Consider the following 10,224-nt stretch of genomic DNA (forward strand, 5'->3'; position numbering starts at 1 on the left):
AAATCATTAACAAACCAGTAGATTCACTGAAAAATTCTACCAAGTATTTAAGAAAAAATAACAACTAATTGCCCAGATATTTTCAAAAAAGTTTCTTCATTCATATGAGGCCATCCTTTCTTGGAACTCAAGTTCTACACAAACAATACAGGAACAGAAGGTGAGAAGCAGGGCAATTAATGGAAATAGGTAAAAAAACAATGTATTGGCAAATAAATCACACAATATCCATAAATAGTAATAACTGTGACCAAGTTGTATCTTGTCTAGTAATGGAAAATTGGAATATTTATTACATTTTTAAAAATCAATCAAATATTCCATTTTGTATTAGTGGATTAAAGAAGTGAATATATGATCATCTCAAAAAATACCAAAAACCTTTCATGAAGTAAACAGTAAAGTGTGAATTGAAGACCATTTCCTCTTTCTGATGAAGAGACACTACAAACACAAATACAAAGAAAAGTATCAGGAACAATGGAAAAAATGTTGAATAATTTTCTTTGAAATCTGAGCAAGAAATGGTGTACTTATCCTCTCATCTGTTCAATATTGTACTGGTCACTGTATAAAAAATTTAAAGGCTGCTCATTAAAGGCCACTCTAACACCATTTATATAAATCACACTTAAAATTTGATGTGAGTTGGCCAGATGGTAGAATAAGATACCTTTGTATTATTTTACACATATTTAAGATTCACATTATTTGGAGAACACTCTTGAGCGAGTAGAATATAACATCATGCAGAAAAATAATCAGGAAAGGCTGTGTGAACATATAACTCACCAAAACCAAATTATAAGAAATGAAAGATATCTAACAATATTGATTAAAAAAACAAATGATGAAATGACATTTCATGTATTTCTTCTGTAAAATACACTTGAAAATCACTTTGGAAATTATGTGAGAACAGGACTTTGTCCTACACCTCAGCATGCAATGCAATGAAAGACCATGTTTCTGGGAGGAGTTTGGCAATATTATACACAACTAGATTACCTCAATCTGTAAAATGTACAAAAATGATGTACAATTGGTTAACTGATGTGATGTTTAGAATATAAAAAATTAGAAACCACTTAAATACCCAGCAATATGATATTCATTACAAAAGTTATTGTATTCATATATTTTTATTTATATATGTGTGTATATATATCACACTAGATGGAAGTTTTAAACTGATATATATTGATATAAAATTAACTATTGATATATAGTATGTTCATGCCATGCTATTGTGAAAGAAAACCAGTTATAGAATAGTATATAACAGCATATCTGCAAATACAAGACTAGCATGTATATATATATATATGTGTATATATTACATTATATATGGAGAGATATTTTCATGACTTGATAGCATCATGTACTAATAAAAGTTTGTTTGATCTTGGCCAATCAAAGATCCCTAAACATTTAGGTCAGCTATTCTACAGAGAAATCAGATTTTTGATTTTCCTCTACCTGGAGACCAGAGAGCAGATGAGCACAGGTCTCATGTCTTCTCCAGGAACAGAGCTGATGGCCCTTACCTTTCCATCCCTGTGCCCATGTAGGTGCTGAGGCAGACACTGTAGCATAGTCCCTACTGCCACCCAAGTGCCTGGGGTGTCAGAGATGTCCTTCCTCCAATGCCTACCACAAACCCACCATCCTCACAGAGACATGAACATTTATGAAATATTTATTTAAAGAATTTCTAGGTATACAGAAGAGTCATATAAAAAGTACAGCAGTCCCATATACCACTATAGTTAATGCTGCTTTAGGGTGGTAGCTTTGTTACAGTTGAAAGAATATTAAAACAGCATTGTTAACTGCAGTTCACTGTTTAAATTAGTGTATTTAAACATAAATATTCCAATTTTCCATATACAACCTCATTATTAAAACTTTGTTTTAGTGTTATATATTTGCTATAATTCCTGAAAGAATATTCTTATACGTGTGTTATGAACCCAGTCCGCCATCCACAGCAGGGTCACTGTGTTCCTCAGTCCCATGCTTTATCTTCTAACTTTCATTCTAGTAAAATATATGACCCAAAAAGACTCCTTTCAAGCACATTCACATGCATATTTCAGAGCTTAATCACACTCACATTAATGTGCTACCATCACCACCATCCATTTCCAAACTTTTAAAATCAACCTAAATAGATACTCTGTACAAATTTAACATTGCCACACCAATACAAAATGTTAATGATAGGGAAAACTGTGTGTGTGTGTGTGAGGAGAGCATACGATAGTTCTGTATTTCTGCATGAATTTTCTATACTTCTACAAAACAAAAACAAAGCAAAATAAAGCAAAACCAATAAATTAGATCTTTAGTTGCTGAGCTGGGGTATATCCATGATATAAGTTTAAGTGAGAAAAGAAGGTGCTGAGAAATAGCTATAGCATGAACACATTTTCAAGAAAGAACAAATCTCAAGCACTTACATATATGTGCATCTGTATTCCTTTAAAATAAGATGTGGATGTTTACATACTAATTTGTGAATATTAGTTACCTAAAAAAATGATGGGAATGAAGGGACTATTTATTTTTCTGTATATAACAACGTATATTTTTTCTTTTTTCATAGTGAGCACCGATTACATTTGTAACGTAAAATGTAAACAAATTTTTAAAAACCTTAAAAATCAATTAAGATCATAGTAAACAGAAATTTTAAAGTTATGGTGTACATTGAAAAGTAATGACCTCCTTTATCACCACATGAATGCCAAACTCATAGCCCATAATCAAACTGTTCTTCACACTGGTGTCTCTCAAAGAGTTTAATAAACAATAGCTTGGGTATAACATGAAATTCATAGTCCAGAACAAGAAAAATTGATGGGCAAAGCACAGATATGCTATTGAAAATCAGGGGTAATTTTTGTTGAACTTTTTTTTTCAAGGGCCAAACTCAAATTCTTCATCACTATCTTCTTTTTAAACCTTCCGTTCAGGATTTTTCGTCTCAGTCACTTATTTGCTCTGCTTTCCATATCAGCAGTCTCTCCCTTGTTTTCTTCTCTTTCCATACCTGCTTCCTGACATCATAATAAGTTACCTGTTGTCTGCTGAGAGGTGGGTGAGAAACTGAAAACCTCAATCTAAGATATCTGCCGAACTGCTAGGGATAAGCTCATGGCTGGTGTGAAGATTTCTAGGAACAGCACAGGCTAGGGGCTCAGCAAGACCACCTAGTACAATTACTTCTAAGGCACTTGGGAAATCCAGGGTACTTAAAGGTTCTCCTGAGCTGTTGCACACCTGGAGTCCCTCCAGTCTCCTGTACCAAAACTCATGCTGCAGCTTCTCCAGGTTCTACTATGATCACCTGCCCCTGACCACATTTCCAGGATTGGAAGTAATTTTAGTAATAGGCCTGGGGAATATGCAACAGATCATTCTTACAGGAAGTGCAGAACATAAACCAGGTTTCCACTTGGCCTCAGTTACAAGGTTCAGTAATTTCATCTGGGAAGTTTGGAGCATTCTACTGTTCTTGATGTGTCCCCATTAAATAAATGCAAACTATGAACCAAATGTGGAACAAAGAATTCATACAGTGTTGAATTATCTTAGCTTTGTTTGGGACTACAATTCTCCTTCTGTGCCTGGAGAAAGGTTTCTCAAATTGCACTGTGCATTACAGTCCTGGATATGTTTTGCAAAGCTAAGATCACAGGGTCCCCATTGCAAAGATTCTGATGCAGTAGGTCTGGGTTGGATCCTGAAAGATTGAACTTATAAGTTCCCAGTGCTGCTGTTATTGCTTGTATAGGCTGCACATATTGAGAATTGGATCTTGGATAAAAAGATGTGAGTCAAGGACCAAAATTCTAGGTCATTTCTCAGTGCCAAATCTAGACCATTTCCCTTTTCACCATCTTCTTTGAGGGTATTAATCCCCCCTCATTTCTGCCACTATCAACTGCACATAATTAAAGTAGGTCTAAATCACTATAATATGGACAACTGGATGAAATGTTTCTTTGTAAACCAAGCTTTGACATTGTTTCATGTCTGTTTTCTTTTTTCATTTTAGATCATTTAGTTTTCATTTCTCCTCTAGTGTTTCATCTCTAAAAATCATATACTGCTCCACCCTCACTCTCATACTTTCACTTAAATAATCTTATGCCTCCAAAATTTGCATAAATCTCCTGTACTCTCAATCTGTTTTCTACTAGATCCTTACTTCATCTTTTAAGTATACACAAACCTCCCCCATCTGATAACCAATCCCTCACCCAGCATTCCTGGTACTCTCCCATCCATGCAATTTTCCACCTCTGTCTGCCAGTGAATCCTGTTGAAATGGTCATGCACATTCAAATGTATCTATTCCACACCACCCAACCATGTGTCATATACCCATTCTAAAGGAGCTTCTCCTCCTAAACTCATCGTCACCTCTTTTTTTATTTTTTAACTTTTTTATTAATTAAAAAAATTAACAAACAAAACATTTAGAAATCATTCCATTCTACATATATAATCAGTAATTCTTAATATCATCACATAGTTGCATATTCATCATTTCTTAGTACATTTGCATCGATTTAGAAAAAGAAATAAAAGGACAACAGAAAAAGAAATAAAAAGATAATAGAGAAAAAAAAACTATACGTACCATACCCCTTACCCCTCGCTTTCATTTACCACTATTTCAAACTGAATTTATTTTAGCATTTGTTCCCCCTATTATTTATTTTTATTCCATACGTTCTACTCTTCTGTTGATATAGTAGCTAAAAGGAGCATCAGACATAAGGTTTTCACATTCACAGAGTCTCATTGTGAAAGCTATATCATTGTTCAATCATCATCAAGAAACATGGCTACTGGAACACAGCACTACATTTTCAGGCAATTCCCTCCAGCCTCTCCCCTACATCTTGAACAACAAGGTAATATCTACTTAATGCGTAAGAATAACCTCCAGGATAACCTCTCGACTCTGTTTGGAATCTCTCAGCCATTGACACTTTGCTCATTTTACTCTTCCCCCTTTTGGTCGAGAAGTTTCTCTCAATCTCTTGATATTAATTCTCAGCTCATTCGAGGGTTTTTCTCAGTCCTTTGATGCTGAGTCTCAGCTCATTCCAGGATCTTTGTCCCACATTGCCAGGAAGGTACACACCCCTGGGAGTCATGTCCCACGCAGAGAGGGGGAGGGTGTGGTCACCTCTTTTATTAATGTAGTAGAGACTCAGTATCATTCACCTGATGTAACTCATGGCAGCATGTGACAAATTTGACCATACATTGCTTGTGAACTTCTTCCCAGTACCCACTATCTCTACCTTGTCCTACTCCTGCCTGTAGCACATTGCTGGCTCCCTTTCATGCCCATTGTAAGAGTGATAATTCTCAGAAGTCAGTCATCTCTCACATTTGTTCTCTCCCTACAATGTCCTTTAGGTTATCCCATCCATTCCCATGCTGTCAAATACCACTAATAAAGTGTAAATGCCCTCAAAGGAAGTCCATCTCTCACTTTGATCTGCTGCCCCAAATATTTATCTGGCCACACTCAAACCACATAAGAAATTATATTGATGGCTCAATTCATACTGACCAGGTGATATATTGAACTAATCACCTACCCCCCAAACTTGTTCTTCTCCCTCAGAATAAAAACCTGCATGGTGCAAATATATTGGCTAAAATCTGAGGGTCATTCTGGACACCCTGCAACTTCAGTCTTATATAACTTAATCATGAATCCACTTTTCTGACCTGCTTATAGAGCTGCTAATTTTGAATAATCTTTTATCACATTTCAGGTCACAAACTAAATATCACTGACACATTTTTGTTTTAATCTAAGTTCCACAACTCAATTGGACCCTCAGTTTATAAGTATTTAAAAAATGTTAACATGTATGTATTATTATTTATTTCATTTTTTTTTTTACATGAGCAGGCACTGGGAATCGAACCTGGGTCCTCTGGCATGGCAGGCAAGCATTCTTGTCTGCTGAGCCACTGTGGTCTGCCCTATTATTATTTATTTGATATTACTCTTACTAAATCAGATGTACCAAGAAGATAATACTATTGTAGGTTTTTCATTTGCTTTACACAGCCATGTTGAAATATTCCTTTGCACACAGAATGTGTCCAGGCAGATTTGTTGAAATAAGTTATTCAAACTCTAAAAATGAACTGTCTTAAATATTTCAAATCAATTCAATTAAAAATTATACAATTGGGGGTCAATTGTGGCTCAGTGGCAGAGTTCTTACCTGCCAAGATAGAGACCCAGGTTCACTTCCCAGAGCCTACCCATGTAAAAAAAATGATAAAATAATCTGCTTTGAGTTGTTTACTGTGATAAATGGACTTCTATCAAAAATTCCAAATCATTTATTTCCATATTCCAATAAAATACCTAGATATAATAATTTCCTTAAAATGCAAGCTGAATCAGTTCATCTTTCATTTCTTATGAATGTTCATCTTAAACTTTCATTTCTGTTGACAATAGATAGAAATAAAAAGAGAAGCCACATATTCCTTTCATTCCTAATGACCTACAGAGTCAATATCATGATCTTTCATTCCAAAGATGTTCCAGTTGAGAGGGAAATTATTTCTTTTTACAATTTGTAGGTCATCTACTATTTGTAAACCTGTGATCTAAATTCTGTGATCCATACATAAAGAGTCACTGCCCTGGTTTATCATAAAAAGAAGAGAAGAGGTAAATAAAAGAGTAATGCTTTTACAATATATATATAAATATATATAAGTAGAATCAATTCTGTGATCAACAATAAGATGGAGACAGAGATGGAGAGAGACACAGATAGAAGAGATACAGAGTCACAGAAAAAGAATGAAAAATTAACTCAGTCAACAGTGTGATAAGACTGATGATGTGATAATTGAGTAATAATAGAAAAAAGCTAAAAGCATACTCCATAACACTTTAATTTCCAAAGAAAAAGATAATTTGACCATGCAGTGCTAAATACTGCTTATTATTCATATGAATGATGATGGTAAAATAATTTGACTTAGATACCGAGAATACTTCAAATACAAGAATGTAAAAAAACCTTCAAAATTACATGACAAATATCAATGCCCCGTACAGAACTTTTTCTTAGGTATGGACTAATTTAAAGAACAAATTTGTGCTATCTTAAATTTTACAAGTGAAAATAAATTTAAGTAGACTCCCTTTCTCCCATGTGGATTCAGTACTCACCAGGAAAGACTGGCTTAGAAAACATATCAAAACAAGATGCCCCATGGTTGTTTGTCTCCAATCTCATCAGAAAACCCAACTCCTGTTGGAAAATATGCTGACTTCCTCCTCTGATGTTCTTTTATGGAAGAAGAGAGTTGGTAACCTACTTAGCCCATTATTCAGAGAAGACACCCAGTTCTATATGTATTTACAATGATTATTTCATGCATCCTTGATTTAATCTAACGTATATAATTACTTCTATGACATCCCCACAAGTGTTACTATCTTAGAACATTATTAATCCTGTTTCCTCCCTCCTGCATTTTCTATTATTGCTGTCATGCACTTTAATTCTACAAATGTGATAATCCCCATAAGATATTTCTATGAATGTTTCATAAAACAATATTCATTTATATTTCTCTGATATTGGCTTTCCAGGGGTCTTTGTCTTTCTTGCATTTCCAGTTCAAGAATTAGCTGCCCGCGCTTGGTGCCGCCCGGGAGATCCAGGTCATCGGGCGCTCCCGGGAAAACAAAAACAATCCGCGGCGCCACGGGGACAGCAGAGCGCGGCGGGCCGGGCCAGAGACGAGGGGTGCCGAGCGCCATGGCGCGGGCGGGCACGGGCCGGTCAGGGCTGCCCCGGAGCCGTGGCTAGCGCGCCTGTCGCTCCCGCCACCGCCGCAACCGCCGCGCACCTTGGGGACGAGGAGCGAGACGCGGCCTCCGCCGGGCTCGGGCCGCAGAGCGCCGGCATGGACCAGTGCGTGACGGTGGAGCGCGAGCTGGAAAAGGTGCTGCACAAGTGCTCGGGCTATGGGCAGCTTTGCGGGCGCGGCCTGGAGGAGCTCATCGACGACGCCGGCGGCCTGCGGCGCGAGATCCTGCAGAGCCACGGCCAAGAGGCTGAATGATCAGGGACACTTTCACTTGTCTTGACACAGTGCTGTAAAAAATAAAGGACACTGTTCAGAAATTGGCTTCGGACCACAAAGACATCCACAGCAGTGTTTCTCGGGTTGGAAAAGCCATTGATAAGAATTTTGATTCAGACATTAGCAGCGTGGGCACAGATGGCTGCTGGCAGTCAGACAGCCAAAGGTTTCTCAATGAAGTCATGGCAGAGCACTTCTTCCGACAGGGGATGCTGGATGTCTCCGAGGAGCTATGCCAGAAATCTGGTCTTTCTGTAGACCCAAGTCAGAAAGAACCATTTGTGGAGCTAAATCGAATATTAGAAGCATTAAAAGTCAGAGTTCTGAGACCTGCTCTCGAGTGGGCGGTATCAAACCGAGAAATGCTTATAGCCCAGAACAGCTCTTTGGAATTTAAGCTGCACAGACTGTATTTTATTAGCTTGTTAATGGGTGGAACTACAAATCAGCGAGAAGCATTACTATATGCTAAAAATTTTCAGCCATTTGCCCTGAATCATCAAAAAGATATTCAGGTTTTGATGGGAAGCCTGGTATACCTGAGACAAGGGATTGAGAACTCACCGTATGTTCACCTGCTTGATGCAAACCAGTGAGCTGACATCTGCGACATCTTCACACGGGATGCCTGTGCCCTCCTGGGGCTCTCTGTAGAGTCCCCTCTCAGCGTCAGTTTCTCTGCAGGTGTGTGGCACTGCCAGCTTTAATTAATATCAAAGCCGTGATTGAACAGAGGCAGTGCACTGGAGTTTGGAACCAGAAAGATGAATTACCTATTGAGGTGGACCTTGGTAAGAAGTGCTGGTATCACTCCATATTTGCCTGCCCCATTCTTCGCCGACAAACAACAGATAGCAACCCACCCATGAAATTGGTCATATTATATCAAGAGATGCCCTGAATAAGATGTTTAATGGTAGCAAATTAAAATGTCCATATTGTCCAATGGAACAAAGTCCAGGAGATGCCAAACAGATATTTTTCTGAAGGAATAACTTTAGTTTGCAGTTTGTAAGTGAAACTGAATTGCGGGCGCATTTCGAAAGAGAAGGTTCCATTTAACTCAGCTAACCAAGGACTCACGTGTTTATATAAGCTAATGCTCCGGAACCTTTGCCAACATTTTAGTATCTACACACTGAGGGGGAGTGCGCCAGATGAATATTATCATAGGGCTTTATTATACTCTTGGTCTTCATTTCTGATCAAGTAAATACACCAGCAGTTGTCGTTCAATGCAGGTTTTTGTACTTAATTATATGGTGATTTTTTTTTTTTACTCTTTAAGAGCAGAAACAGAAATTGACCTCCCTGCCATGTGTTTAATATTTCTCCAGCTTTTACTTTTCTCATTTTCTTGATAACTGAAAGCTTTGAGAATGTTTGTGAAAAAGTTTTATTTCCTCTTATGTATACATAATTAAATGAAAATTCTTCAGAAAAAGTTTGATAAATTGAATTGTTATGAACTAATATGCCTTTTTTTTTTGCTCAAGGAAGGAAGCTGTGATAGATTTCAAATATGCTTTTTGATGTTTTCCTCTGCTCCAGCTCTCACTGAGAAGTCAGCACACCTGCATTTGAGCTCTTTTTGTAGCCCCAGAGGCTGCCTCTTTAAAATTTTGTTTAAAATGTGGTAGGCTGGTGTGACAAGTCTTTCGCTAGAACAGAGTGGAATCAGTGCTATTGTTTCTTTGCTTTTATTGCCAAGAGGTGCTTGTTTTAAAGTATGTTCAATAAAATTAAATTCCAAAGTTAAAAAAAAAGAATTATATGATTCTTGAACCCTAAAAACTCACTCTAGTGCTTTTTCTCTAAAGCAAGTGCTAACAAGGAAAGGTTTCCATTTATGGACTTCTGAAGACATCTTTATTTTGTGGCAATAGTGGTGCTGGGAATAGAATAATGGGTTGTGAGAGTCTTCACATACTTTTAAAATGGCATTATTTTTAATTTTTGCTTATTTTATTTATTGTGACATTGGCTGTCACAGTTTTCTTGTTTATTTGGTTTCTGGGTTCTATTGAGGTTTTCTTAATAAAATCTTTGGTTTTATAGCTATTG

The 10,224-nt window shown here is 37.1% G+C and overlaps 1 pseudogene; it reads left to right on the top strand.

Annotated features, from left to right (window-relative positions):
- The first annotated feature begins 7,980 nt into the window (after window positions 1-7,980).
- LOC143662278 (E3 ubiquitin-protein ligase RMND5A pseudogene) lies at window positions 7,981-9,634 on the top strand (annotated as a pseudogene).
- The last annotated feature ends 590 nt before the right edge of the window (window positions 9,635-10,224 follow it).

Source organism: Tamandua tetradactyla, chromosome 2, assembly GCF_023851605.1.
Source record: "Tamandua tetradactyla isolate mTamTet1 chromosome 2, mTamTet1.pri, whole genome shotgun sequence".
NCBI classification, from domain to species: Eukaryota; Metazoa; Chordata; class Mammalia; order Pilosa; family Myrmecophagidae; genus Tamandua; species Tamandua tetradactyla.